The sequence below is a fragment of the Notolepis coatsorum genome, assembly GCF_963971535.1.
Source record: "Notolepis coatsorum genome assembly, chromosome: 19".
NCBI lineage: Eukaryota > Metazoa > Chordata > Actinopteri > Aulopiformes > Paralepididae > Notolepis > Notolepis coatsorum.
In genome coordinates this window covers 57,921,703-57,936,568 of record NC_140183.1, presented here as the reverse complement: position 1 = coordinate 57,936,568, position 14,866 = coordinate 57,921,703, and the positions used below count along the sequence as shown (strand labels likewise).

Sequence of the window (14,866 nt, the reverse complement as noted above, 5' to 3'; positions counted from 1 at the left end):
TTGTTGCTATCAGTCGAGAGCGGCTGTTAGCTTAATGCTACACTGTTGAACGTTGCTATGACTATAACATGCCTTAAAACACTCTGACTACGACGTCATCTTTGACAGAGGATGTTAGTCGAACCTACACCGCAAGCCCTGCCAGCGAGGACTGCGTCAACATGGAGAAACATAGCGGCTGGGTGGCGCAGCGACGTTACCCTCGTCGCCAACACAGGAGATGCCATGTTCGACTTCAGTGTCCCGTTAACCAGATTGCAGTTCTCTCGGCCTGCGCTCAGGGTAGGAGTCCCGACCGGACTTTAAACACTTCTTCTTTCCTTCCCTTCTAAATGTTTTGTAATAACGATGTTTTCCAAAACGTGTGTTGCTGCAATACATTGAGGATACGACGTGTGTTATGTGTGAATTGTCTTGTCACTGGTATAGCTTCTCTCTCCATAGAATCGGCGTTGTTGTTTACATGTGTAAAAATGATCTGGTTAGTTGTGACGAGAGCATGTGTGTTCATGTAACGTTTGTAACGTGGGTGAACTCACAACTAAGGGGGTTAATTAACCTGTGAAGCTATGCTTAGTGACATGTGATTGAGGAATGAATTATTTCTCAGCCTGTGATGACAATGAACAGTGTGTTCACATATTAACAGGGTTACCTGTTCAACTTGGTTGTATCAAGGGTAAGGTAGGAGAGGTGATCCCCCCGGTTTCCCTGGGGCTTCCCCCCCTCCTCTCAGACATGTTGATTACAATATATTATGTCACTGTGTTTGTGGGGATACGATGTAACCCTCAGCTTAATTGCTGGGGTTGTGCTTTCCGCTTGAGAAACTATTTTTTCCTAAAGAAAAGATTGTTTGGTCACTTATCATGTGTGCTTAGCAAGGCCTGTGGCCAATACATAATCGAGGATTCTGTCTTCTCTCGTTATGAAAAACGGCGTTCCTCTGTAGTAGGAGTGTACTGTGCCATTTTTTGTTGTGATGAAGGGTTGTGTGTGTCTTTGTGATCTACAACTGGGTTAGGTTTGGCCCACAGAAGCACAAGTCTGGACCGGGGCTCTTAAAGGGGCCCTCTCTGTTCTGTGTTTTTTCCTTGGTAAAACTCAGGTAGCAGGATTAGTACATGAGCTATGTGAGGCTGTTAGATGCCTCATGTAGCATGCTATGACTGTGTCATGCTCTATTTGTCATTACATCGTATCATGGGTGAGGGGTCGTAAAGGGGTGAACTGGTAAACCTTTCCTTCCCTTTTCTGATTGGTCAGGGGTTACAACCACCTGTCTTTCAGGGTTCCTGTCACGTTGCTGTTCGGCATGTTACAGGGTAAAGGGGGGTGGGGGGGGAGTTTTCTGGTCCCACGCCCTGAAAGATTGGGCGTGTGCACTGTGGAAATTCCCCGCCATAGAGTACGTCACTGAGCGCGTCTCTATTGGTAGGACTTCCGTGGGTTGTTCAGGTCCATGTTATGGATCTGTTTCAGGGAGTTGTCAGAGCTCCTCCTCACGAAGCTCCTCCTCGGGGAGAAGTGCCTTCTGTGAGTTCGGACTCTCCTTCCCTGTGAGGAAGCCTCCTCAGAGTTTCAGAGCCTCCTCCTCAGATTGTCAAGGTGAGTAGAACTTCAAAAAGGAGTTCTGCTCTATTGTATGTGTATTCGATTCAATTCGATTATTGAGTGTGTATTGGTTCAGTGCCTCCTCCTCGGAGAGCCCTAACCCAAGTGTTACATAGCTCAATGTTGTAATATTCTTTTCAATCTATACAGCTCGCATGGGAAGTCTCTCTGGGGATTCCCGTCTCCTCCCTGTGGAGAGGGTGGTGGGATGTAAAAATGAAAATAATTGTTACCCTCAGCCGCGTCACGTGGGATTCATGTCAGTCTGTGTTTCTTTCTTTTTTAAATAAAAAGAGGAAAGAACATGAAGCACGACGGCTCCTTGTCGTTCTCCCAGGCGACTTGGAGGAACAATGTCTGGTGTCTTGTTAAACTATCCATTGATGTGTTTGGATCTCGACGTGTATGTAAGTGCTGGCTCTGGGTGTTTCTGATGGGAATCACGCATGAGGCTGGTGCGCCTTGGTTGCTTGTTATTGAGTATTGAGAGTTTTGTCTCTTCCGAGCGCCATTTACTAGGTTGTCTCGACGAATTCTCGTTCATATCTGGGGGATGTTAACGGAATAGATCAGAACATAGTTACATTACGGCCATACCAACCTGAACACGCCCGATCTCGTCCGATCTCGGAAGCTAAGCAGGTTCGGTCCTGGTTAGTACCTGGTTGGGAGACCGCCTGGGAATACCAAGTGCAGTACGCTTAGGGCTGGTTCTCCATTCTTTTCGCTCCTCTCTCACGCGTGGCAAAGAGGGGGCTGTTGGGGTGGTCTTTTGGACCTCCTCTGGTAACCCTGTGTGCTTCCCGAGCCGCCGGGCCCGGTCCGAAGTAATGTTTCGTCGACCCGTAGGCCTGGAATAACCCTTTTTTGAAAACTGAAACACTTGTACTGCGGTATAGCCAGTGTATAACCGCAGGTGTGTTTTGGATTTTTTTCTTGATGGGTTATAGGAACAACCACCGCATGTGGTACCAAGAGGGTGGTTGATTCCCTGGTGTGTTGGAGCAGAGTCAACTCCCGGGTTACCCGGTTGAGTGTGCCCCTGCACGTTCATGACGTCTGCCAATCGTGTCAGCCTTCTCTGCCTCGACCCCTCTGGGTCGGGGTTTTTTGGTGGAGGCTTTGTCATGGTGTGCAACAATGCCAGCATACGCCCCTTCCGCCGGGGGGGCTGTTTTCAGTTGACCCCTTTGGCGCCTGTCTCGTCCGCAGTGCTCCAGGCTCAGGTTACAGCCTGCTGCCTGGTTTCCCCGGTGCGCTGCCTGCTTTCGTTGGTTAACCTTTTTTGAGTGCTTTACGGCCATGCTGACGGCCTGTGTTACAGGGTCAGTGTGCCAGGCGGTGTACTATTGGGGGGAAAGGGCCCGCTCTTGGAGAGGCCCTATCCGAATACGCTGGCGATGTGGGGGGCGGTGTCACTAAGTGACCGCCTGGTGGGGTCTTGATGCCTGGCGACATTGACCTCTCCGGGCCCCCCCTTTTTTCCAGGGGATCCAGTCCCTTCAGTGGGTCTGGGTCTTCCTTCGCGCTCCGCTGCTACGGCCTTGCCACAGGGTTGAGTTTGCTCTTGACCCCGTGATTTTGGGGGCAGTAACGAGGGTTGTTCCTTCCGTTCGTTCCCTGGTGGCATGCGGGTTGTGCGTGTGCGTAGTCGTGGGGTCAAGCCACGATCTGCTCGCCCTGTGCGTTGAGTTGCTTGAGTTCCTCTTCGCACGGTCGGATCCGTCTCCCTCCCGTAAGCCTCCAATAGGGAGGGTATCCTCCATTAGGGAGGGTCGGGGGGCTCGGTCCTCCCCGGTCTGATGGTTGTGGGGGGCCTCAGCGGGGTACATTTGTCGAGCTATGGCTCCCGCTCAGCTCCTGTTATGCAACTGATGCTGAGCGTAAGCCATAATGAAATAGAACGTAAGGTTATGTATATAACCAAGTTCTATGAATTATGGTGACGCTCAGCATCAGGACGCCGCTGCGGCCCTTGATCTTTCATTGTGGTGAAATTTGTTGGGAAGGAGATGAGTGTGTGGCCCCACCCCTGCTTATGTAGGCAGCAGATGGGGGTGTGGTCAGACAGATGTTGGTATGTAAAGGTACATTTTGAAATGTATTCAGTGCATATCCACTGAAGCGAGATATATGCAACTGATGCTGAGCGTCACCATAATTCAGAGAACTTGGTTATATACATAACCTTACGTTTTAAACTGTGGATACCAAACAGAAGGTAAAGATGACTTTGAACTGTTAAACAGTAATCCAGAATTATTGTATTGCACTGTAAAAAGAAAATTGTGATTTTATATGTCTGCACTTTATGTGCTCATTTGATGTCTATTCTATTCTACTAAAACTGAATCAAACCATAAACAAAGTGGCCTGTTGCGATGTTAGATCCTAATGTGAAAAACTGTGATTTTATGTCTGCACTTTATGTGCTAATTTTACCGTTGCTATTATTTTACTTATTTTTACTTTTGTCTCTACGCCCCACTATCCGCTGGGTGCATACTATGTGTGAGGATTGGTTCGTTCCCCGCCACGCTCCTTTAACACTTTGATTGCCTAAGGTTAAATTCATGATATACCATCCGTTGCCAGCTCTATTTAACATGGAGAAGTTCCCCTTCTTTGCAGGGCTATAACTTTTTAAATTCTATTGCTAGATTGCCATTATTAGGGCCCATTCAAGGTCCTATATGTATTGTTCATGGTGTAGCAACGTTAAACTTTTTCATTCACATATTCATACTAAAATGTGGTCTAAAGTATAAGTATGTTTTCATCTCTTTCTGCAGCTTTCTCCAGAACGTGATTTATAGCCCCAAATGCATTATATTGATGATGAAATACAGTTTGGTAGGAATCTGTGCGAGATCAAAAATTTCAATTGGACGTACTTCTAGAATTTACTACACGTCATCTGATGTTGACCGGATGGGCGAGGGGGCGTTTATAATTCCGTGGGCAACGTTATACCATTCATCTAATGTGGGTCATATGTTCATCATAGCAGTTAGTAAAGAACACGTTAGAATATAACGCTAAAACTCACCCCAGTCTCCTCGGGCCGTTGGGCGATCAGCGTGGAGTAAACAGTTTTCAATTATGGGATGTCGAAATACCGGATCTATTTCCAGGTTGTATAATAGTATATACGTCCAAATCATGTTGTTTTTTCGAGTTATTTCCACCGATCGATGTTCACTGTGTGAAGACTGAGTCTCTCTAACATTAGCGAGTGCCCGGACCACATATGGAGTGAGTCCTGCCGGGTTAAAGGTTGACATCCGGTTTTTCGATCTGCCGATCGGCCACCAGATGGCGCTCTTGAACCGCTAGAGGATTGAGAGGAGATCAGAACTGTGTGTCAAGGCTGCAGAGGGGAAATATTATTCCGATCACAGATTTTTTAAATATTGATATCAAAGACGCGTTTTCGGCAGTTAAAGTGTTAAGGTACTGTGTTGATTGGTGCATTCCCCGCCACACGCTTCTGGAGCGATTACTAATTTCATCACGCACCTGTCATAGTTTGTGATTAGCGCTCCAGAGGCTTCATATACTGGGACCTCCTTTCAATCGATGTCGTGTCGTTTTGAATACTACTGCTCCTGCCTGCTTTCCCCCCGTTGTTGTGCCTTGTCTACTTTCCCTCCAGGACATCTTTGGATTGCCGCTGGTGAATATCTTGATCCTCCGTTTGGAGCTGCGCCTCGTTGCCCGCTTTACGCGTTTGCGCTTTGGTGAGTTTTGGAACCAAACCCTTTTTTGATTATCTGTTTTTGTGTGTTTGGATAACACTGAAGAGTATCGTTTTTGTTTGCACTGGACTCAGCTAAATTGTGTGTTTTGGATAACACTGAAGAGTATCGTTTTTGTTTGCACTGGACTCAGCTAAGATTGTGTGTTTTGGAATACACTGAAGAGTATCGTTTTTGTTGCACTGGACTCAGCTAAATTGTGTGTTTAGGATAAACACTGAAGAAGTACCGTTTTGTTTTGTTCTGGACTCAGCTAAGGGAGGACTGAACTACACTGCCTCTTTGTACTGTTGGACTGTTGTTGATCTCTCTCTCTCTCTCCGTTTCCACCCCGAGTTGGAGCTGGGAGTATCTGCAGAGCCGCAACGGCGTCAACGCCGATTCCCCACCTCTAACACCGAGAGGATCTGCAGAGCCGCAGATAACTCTGCCGAAGGCAGTCTCCTTTTTTGTCGTTCAGAACTGTTACTTGACTCTTTTTGATTCTGTAAATAAATACGCCCTAGTGTTTGGCTAACTCTGAACTACCTGTCTGTGCCGTGCTGTTGAGGTCGGTTTCAAACCCTAACACTATGAGCTTTATCATGTTTTGTAACTAGGGATGCTCGATATTGGCTTTTTTACCGATACCGATATACCGATATTGTCCAACTCTTAATTTCCGATACCGATATCAACCGATACCGATATATGCAGGGTTTCCCCCCCAAAAAGTTCAATAATTTCAGGTAATTAACATTACATATCTCTTGTTGTGGAATTAACACAACATTATGCATACTTTTGACAATAAATAAAATCAGAATTTGTTCTTACTTGCTTGCCTGGGTTTTTAATGCCGATATCGGCCGATAATATCGGTAGGCCGATAATATCAGACATCCCTATTTGTAACAGATTACAGAAATTCAAGAAGCCTAATGGAATGTTCATTCGATTCATATATCTGCATTATTTTATCCCACCTTATGCTTTGCTCTTGCTGCTTGTTTTACACTGATTTTATGTCTTATTTCTTACTGATGTAAAGCACTTTGAACTGCAATCCCCTGTATGAAAGGTGCTATACAAATAAAGTTATTATTATTATTAGTGTGCGCGGCAGGGTGAGGAGCCATGTGCATGTCCAAAGAGACTTAAAAGTGCTGTACGACAAGTCAACAGGAAGGGTACAACTCTGGCAGCTGAGTAACAATGTTCATCAAACAGTGTTGAAACTTGGGTGCAGTGTTGAGTGCATAGTACTAGAGACATATTATTATATAGTAGGAAGAGATGCATGATAGTAGGAAGGTTATTATTTAATTTCAGATATTGATTGAAGAAGTGTGTTTTTAGTCGACGGCGAAAGATTGGTCAGGTTTTCGGCTGTCCTGACTGTGGTGGGAAGTTCATTCCAACATTGTGGAGCGAGGACCGAGAATAGGCGGCTTCTCTTTGATGACCCTCCCAGAGCTCGGATAGGAGTGTACAGTAGGAATCTGCTGTTTATGAGACAGAAGGACAGTGTATGCGTGTGTGTGTGTGCATAAATGGACGGTGTTTATCCAAAGCGCTTTATACAACATTGTGCCTCACATTCACCCATTCACTCACACATTCACACACCAACGGCGGAGGCGACCATGCAAGGTGCCGTTAGGGGTTAAGGAGCTGGAATTGAACCGGGAACCTAATACTAAGGCAAAAGATCCAAATGATCAAGGCATACATTTGACCTGTTTATCTCTGATCAGTGGAGAGAATGACTGACAGTGTGGCATTTAACCCTATCTAAATTATATATATATATATATATATATATATATATATATATATCGATTCATAAATGCATCGACACACTGGTGTTCTTGCATAGCTTACTGGTTAGAGCAAGGCACTAACACTGCCAGAGTTAGGGGTTCGATTCCCATTGGGACTGCCTAGTCTTTACTAACAATAAATTATGTTGATTTATGACGCTTCACTGTGTTTGTGACTGTAAGGCATTTTGGATAAAAGTGCCAAATGGCATTATGTCATGTTACAAAAAGCACTTTATCTGTTCTGCTTAGCAACGCAATAATGTAAATAGGTCACTGTACTGTTGTGTCAGCTTACAATGATAATACACTTTACCTAAGCAGCTTAGTACCAGAACACAGTGACTACAGTAACTCTAAACATGCATGGTTCCCTGTTTGATATCCAACTAATCTGCTAATAGAGATCTAACATATTGGCCTAATAATCCCCTCTGCCCAGATTCCAGTGGATTATCACAGTAGTCATAATCTCCTGGATTGAAGTCCCTTCTGAACTATTGTAAATGGTTTGACCTGCACCAGCTCATCACTGAACCTACCAGAGTTACCTCCCTTTCTCAGACCATAATCCACTTAATACTGGTCTCTGATAAACAAAGGATAATAAACAGTGGCGTTGTTGATTATGCACTCAGTGATCACCTTGCAACTTTCTGTACCAGAAAGGTGCAGAGGGGTCATTTTGAGGGACACAACAACATCAAAATCAGATCTTTAAGAAATTACAGCAAGGAAATGCTCCTGGATGGTTTAAGGGGTGTGGACTGATCTCATGTAATGCACTGCAAAGAGGTTGAAAAAGCATGGGATGGTTTTAAAACAAAATTTCTTAAAGTGGTTGACAGATTAGCACCCCGGAAGAGGGTCAGGATAAAGCAGAGGACACAGCCCTGGATTAATGATGACATTTTAAAAGCTATTAAAATAAGGAAATTTTTTTTAAAACAATTTAAGAAGTCCAGGACAGACCAGGCTTTTCTAGATTTCAAGAAACACAAAAACGATGTAAATAGTTTGATTAAAGGGGCAAAGAAGGGCTTTTTCAATGATAAAATAACAGAGTATAGGAACAACTCAAGGAAACTCTGGAGGACACTTAAAGAGGTAGGATACAGTAAGAAATTAAAGACTAAATTGGGCAATATCAATTTAGAAATTGGAGACAAAATTTCAGCAGACAAATCAGAGGTGGCAGACCGTCTGAATAGCTATTTTACATCTATCTGAAAAGATACCAGCTAAAACCGGCAACAACATAGAGAGTGAAGTCCAGAAATTCTACCTAGATCAGGGGGTTAAAGCAGATGCTTTTTCCTTTAGGAAATTGACTGAGATGGAGGTCCAGGAAAAGCTTAAACAACTTGACACCTCAAGGGCTACTGGATTAGATAACATCCCTGGTAAATCTTTGCAGGATGCTGCAGGAATCATTGCCCCATGTGTAGCTCACATTGCCAACCTAGCCATAGATACAGGAACATTTCCAAGGGAAATGAAATCGGCTAGAGTTATTCCTCTCCACAAAAAGGGAAACAAATTGGAACCGGGTAACTACAGACCTATTTCCATCCTGGGCGTCCTATCAAAAACCATTGCGAGGCTTGTATATGAGCAAATAGACATGTATTTCTCCACTAATAACCCAATGTACAAATACCAATCTGGTTTCAGGAGGTCCCACTCCACAGACACCTGCCTGCTGTTCCTCACAGATTACATCCGGAAAGAGGTAGATGAGGGAAAGTTCTGTGGAATGGTAATGTTAGACCTCCAGAAGGCATTTGATTCAGTGGATCACAACATCCTGTTAATGAAGCTTAGGGCTCTAGGCTTTAAGAGGCAGCTCTGAAATGTATTGGTTCATACCTAACAGGGAGACAACAGGTGGTAGATATAAATGGAGTACTCTCCAGTCCTTGGACAGTAGAGTGCGGGGTCCCTCAAGGGAGTGTATTGGGTCCGCTCCTATTTCTCCTGTATATTAATGACCTGAAAGCAGCTTGCTCAAGTGACCTTTTTTTATATGCGGATGACTCCGCCTTACTAGTGTCTCATAAAGACAAACAAGTGGTTGAGCAGATATTGAGTGCAGAACTAGAGAAGGTTAGTGACTGGCTAGGCTACAACAAGCTGTCCCTCCACGTGGGGAAGACTGAGTCCATCCTATTCGGGTCAAAGGTCAGGCTCAGAAAATTGCCAGGTTTTAACATTAGAATAGGAGATACTGTTCTCACCGACAAAACATCTGTGAAATATCTTGGTTGCGTTCTGGAAAACAGCTTATCAGGGGAAAGCATGGCTCAACAAGCACTTACAAAGATCAATAACAGGACTAGATACCTAGCCAGAATCTCAATTTTCTTTTATCAGTCAGCGATGAAGATTCTTGCTGGAGCACTCATACAGTGTCACTATGACTATGCGTGTGGCTCCTGGTACAACAGCGCCCCCAAAAGTCAGAAAATAAAACTACAGACATCACAAAACAAGCTAATCAGGGTAATACTAAGGTCGCTTTCACATATAGTTTTGGTGGACTCGGTGCGGTTCTGGGGGTGAAGTTGCAACATTGTTGCATTCTTCATTTGGTTCGCCTGCGTTCACATAGAAATCTGTGAGGCGGACCGAACCTTCTGAACAATGTCACACGGTCGAAAAGGGCGCTTGTCTATTGGACAGTGGAAATGTGTGTGTGGCTGCGAGCCCGTGTGTGTGCGCGCGCGCGCGTGTCTGTGTGTGGACTGCGAGTCCTCCAGATCAGCGGAGCGGAGGCGAGTTTTGACATGGCATTGATCCATTGTTCTATTGAAGCACATTACCACCATCCTCTCGCTAAACAACTTGTAGACCACAGTGTTTTTATGAGTGCCCACAAGTAGCTGTTTTATTAATAATATAATAAGCCGCGTTTTTTCTTCCTTCTTCCCAAGATGCACAGTTAGATATATAGATATATAGATAGATAGATAGAGAGATTAGATGCAGTGTGCTTGTTTTGCAGTGAGTGCTGCGAGCAGTGGTAATAATAATCACTTCCTATATTTGGTTCGCATTTGGTTCGATGAAGCCGAACCGAGACCGACGTTTTCAGGGCGGACCAGAGTTCGCCTGTTTGGTCCGCGAACCGAGTTCGACACGCATTCACACAAACCCGAAAAACCGGACTATCGAATTCTGGTCCGAAAGTCCGGACCAAACAGCCCCTGTGTGAAAGCGACCTAAGGCTACCTGCCCGACCCCACCTTTACCCATCACACTTTGAGAACATGAGATGGCTAAAGGTGGAAGACAGAGTCAACCAAATAGGGATGTGCCTAGTTCACAGAATCATGCACGGGGTAGTGCCAGTGTACTTCAACAACTACTTCAACCGAATCAGGGACACCCATGCATACCCAACTAGGCGTAGCTCAACTGACTTTGTGCCAGTCAGATTCAGGAGTTGTATGGGGAAGGAGTCATTTTTGTATTCAGCAGCTGTCTTTTGGAACAGTCTGCCCAGTGACCTGAAAATCATAGTCAATGCTGTTAGATTCAAGTCCAGCCTGAAGACATGGCTCAAAAGGGACTATAATTAACCTCAGCAAAAAGGCACCCTTGCAAGTTGCATGTTTATGAGTCTGTTATGTATATAAATGGTAAATGGTATATGTGATGTGTTGTGATGTCATGTCTGTATGATGCATGTCTAAGCATCTCATTCCCCTACCCCCCTACAAGGACCACAATGGAAATAAGCTCTGAGCTTTTTTGTGTTCATCCTTGGCAGTATCTCCTGACTGTGCTTTCTGTCACATGTTATTTTTATATTGTCAAATAAAGTCATTAATTAATTCATTCATTCCTGTTAGTTAAAGCTGCACTATGTTAGTTAAAGCTGCACTGCTGTATGTTTTCATAACTGAAACCGCCCTTATAAGAAACCTGGGTCGCTGGAACACTGTCTGAAGCTAGACTATTTGAAGCTAGACTGTCTGAGGCTAGACTGTCTGAAGCTAGACTGTCTGAAGCTAGACTACTTAGTTACTGTTTCACTGTGTTGTTTACATGTACAATCTGGTTTGTGTGTGGTTTGAAATTCATAACGCTATACAGATTTGAGGATTACGTTGGGATCACACTACCTCAGGAAGATGTTGTTTTGATTTATGATATGACGTGACACAGAATAACTCAGCCACATTTCAGTTCTTAAGAGTACATTCTTCCTTGCAAAATTCACACGGCACCGCTTTAACTATTTCAGATTCTAAACAAATTCTCGATTTAAAGGTCACAATTCGATTTGATCTTTTACTTAGGGCTGTCAAAATGAATGTGCTAAGGTGTCTAATTTAGTGTATATATTCTACTACATCCTGCACAATTGTACAGCCCTGTCCTATATTCTATTCTATTGTATTTTAATTAATTTAGTTAATTAATAAATTTTGTTTATATACTGTATATAAAAAAGAAAAATTCTTGTACTTTAATTGTCTGTTAATGTTGATGCACCAAACAACCAAGACAAATTCCTTGTATGTGCAAAAGCTTACTTGGCAATAAAGACCTTTCTGATTCTGATTACTAGGGGCGTGCACAGACAATTTGGGGGGCAGGAGCTCAAGCTACAAAAAGGGCACTTAATAACCTATGTTCATATTTGTTCATATATTTTTTTGGAATGGGCACTTGCGGCAAAAGGGCAGGGGTTCAAGCCCCCCTTCGGCCCTATCTGTGCACACCACTGCTGATTACTTTGAAAACCTTAACGCATTGCATAGCATTGCCCTTTTTACCAGTGCTGTGGTAACTGAGTGCCTCAGATAGGTCCCGTATGATCCCCTGTAGTGTGAGAGGCTCTGGACACTCTGAGAGAACTCTCCCTTCCTGGACACTCTAACGCATCGCTCTGTCCGCCCAGCTTCATCAGCAAGAGGAGAAGCAGCTGTGTCGGAAGGATATCACTGCCTCGCAGCATAGAGACCACTTCTCCCAGCAGCAGCAGTATAGAGAACACTTCCAGCAGCATAGAGAACACTTCCAGCAGCAGCATAGAGAACACTTCCAGCAGCAGCATAGAGAACACTTCCAGCAGCAGCAGCATAGAGAACACTTCCAGCAGCAGCATAGAGAACACTTCCAGCAGCAGCATAGAGAACACTTCCAGCAGCAGCATAGAGAACACTTCCAGCAGCATAGAGAACACTTCCAGCAGCAGCATAGAGAACACTTCCAGCAGCAGCATAGAGAACACTTCCAGCAGCAGCATAGAGAACACTTCCAGCAGCAGCATAGAGAACACTTCCAGCAGCATAGAGAACACTTCCAGCAGCATAGAGAACACTTCCAGCAGCATAGAGAACACTTCCAGCAGCATAGAGAACACTTCCAGCAGCAGCATAGAGAACACTTCCAGCAGCATAGAGAACACTTCCAGCAGCAGCATAGAGAACACTTCCAGCAGCATAGAGAACACTTCCAGCAGCAGCATAGAGAACACTTCCAGCAGCAGCATAGAGAACACTTCCAGCAGCATAGAGAACACTTCCAGCAGCAGCATAGAGAACACTTCCAGCAGCAGCATAGAGAACACTTCCAGCAGCATAGAGAACACTTCCAGCAGCAGCATAGAGAACACTTCCAGCAGCTTCTGACAACAAACCTATCCATTGTGAGTGTCAAGGTTACACACAAAAGATGAGACGTGGTCTCCGCGATTATATATGTGCAGGATGTAGTGAGATGTGTAATGTGTATTGGGATACTGTGTCGGCCTCCGTTGATGAAGGGGCGAGACATGGCAAATACAAACAGCTTCCAGGTGGAAAACTCAATCTGAGTTGGGCTCGATTTCTTTTTTTTTCTTTTTTGCCAATGTGCGCCCCCGCTGTCACCTACTGTACCCGCGACCCCACTTTGGGTTGCGACCCGTAGTTTGAGAACCGCTGGCATAGAGAACACTTCCCCCAGCAGCAGCAGCAGCAGCAGCAGAGGCAGTGCTGAGTCAGCCACTGTGGTATATCCTGACTGCTGTGCTGTGTGTCAGGGCCCAGGGGGGCCACAGCATAGGTGTGATGTGCGACAGTATTACACCAGGCAGTATCCTCCTCACAGAGGCACAGCTACTGTAACTGAGTGGAGGGGTGGATTTGTTTTAGTTTTTTTAAGGCTGTTTCTGAGGTTTTTGCATCTGTCTGATAAAGTCCTCCAACGGGGCTACAGTTGAAACTTAGTCTTCTGAGTGATTTTTATTCCTTTTATTTTATTATATATTAACTTTTTTGTTTATTATATTTTTTTTAGGACATACAAGTCAAAGCATATGCCTTATTGTATTGTCATTGTCCACATAGAACAGATAACAACATTAACACTTTCAGCGTTGGGCCATTGTGTGCCAGCGCTCTGTTCAATGGGGATAAATTCTGGTGTTTGCAGTGCTAAACCTATATTAAATATTATAGCTATGGATCTAATAACAACGTCGATTGTCAGTGAGTTTCTTCCGGTCAACATGCAAAAAACAGATAATTTTTTCATCCATACATTTCCGTTTTATACCGTGGTGAATATGAGTATAGTTTTAGAGTGATCCTGTTTAATCCCAGGACACTCCGCCAAACAGCGCTTTACTGCATTTCATTATAAGTCGTGCCATTTCTCGCCTGGATAAAAAATTATTCTGAAATCAACGCTAGATTATCGGTATTATGTTTCATCATGCATGCACGAAAGGGTGGGGGGGAGGTTGTTTTTCTATGCTTCGATCGCCACCAACGGCATACATTACACAGTACATTACAGACACACGCTGCGATCGCGGGGAAAACATTCCGCAGATCAACGCAAGATTGATAACATATAGTCCTTACCTTGTCTATGATGTACTGCAAAAAGAATAATCCAATTATCTGATCGCCATTCCAAATACTGATCGCGATCGTGTGTCCAACGTTATCCACCAAAACACATGAACCGGCGGTGCTCGAGTGTGTTATAACGCTCATGCCCGAGAAGGAAAACCTGGACCGGACTTCTTAGATCGACGTACAGCCCAAGCCAGAGGGTTTCCAATGATGTGCAATACCGGCCGCAAGGCGTTAGGCGGCGGTATTGGCCATTTGCGATCTCAGAGCCATTCCCAATGATAACATCAGGCTGGATGGATGAATTATGAATGGATATAGCGAATTAAAGAAATAACGATTAAACCCCGACTTTTCTCGGGTTTGGCGCTCAAGCGATGGCGAGTTAACTCGACTTATCTCGGGTCTGGCGTCCAATGTGTTAAACAGAGAAAAAGAAAAAGTAAACAAGAAGACAAACAAACACTGACTTGGTCGCACAACAGAGTTATCTCAAAAGTATATATATATATATATATATATATATATATATATATATATATATATATATATATATAATAATAGTATATCATATATATAGCACATGTTCAAGTACCCAAACACGCTTCTCCAATGTATATATATCAAATAGATCATGCTGTATTATCGTTCACACAGATGAATGCAAGTAATCAGCACGAGAATTGCTATTCTGGAATAGTATGGAACTGTACATCATCCACAAGCACAAGGAATGAACCCCACGTTTTCTTGAACATGGATGAAGAACCTCTCAGAGTACATCTTATCTTTTCTAATTTGATAAAGTATAGTATGTCTCTAATCCAGTGAAGGTGAG

General features: G+C 44.1%; 1 protein-coding gene across 1 annotated transcript in view; it reads right to left on the bottom strand.

Moving 5' to 3' along the window:
• Positions 1-14,866, bottom strand: part of adam22 (ADAM metallopeptidase domain 22) — a gene marked incomplete at its 5' end in the record, with an annotated part of 200,552 nt that overhangs the window by 140,387 nt on the left and 45,299 nt on the right. The window lies entirely within an intron of this gene.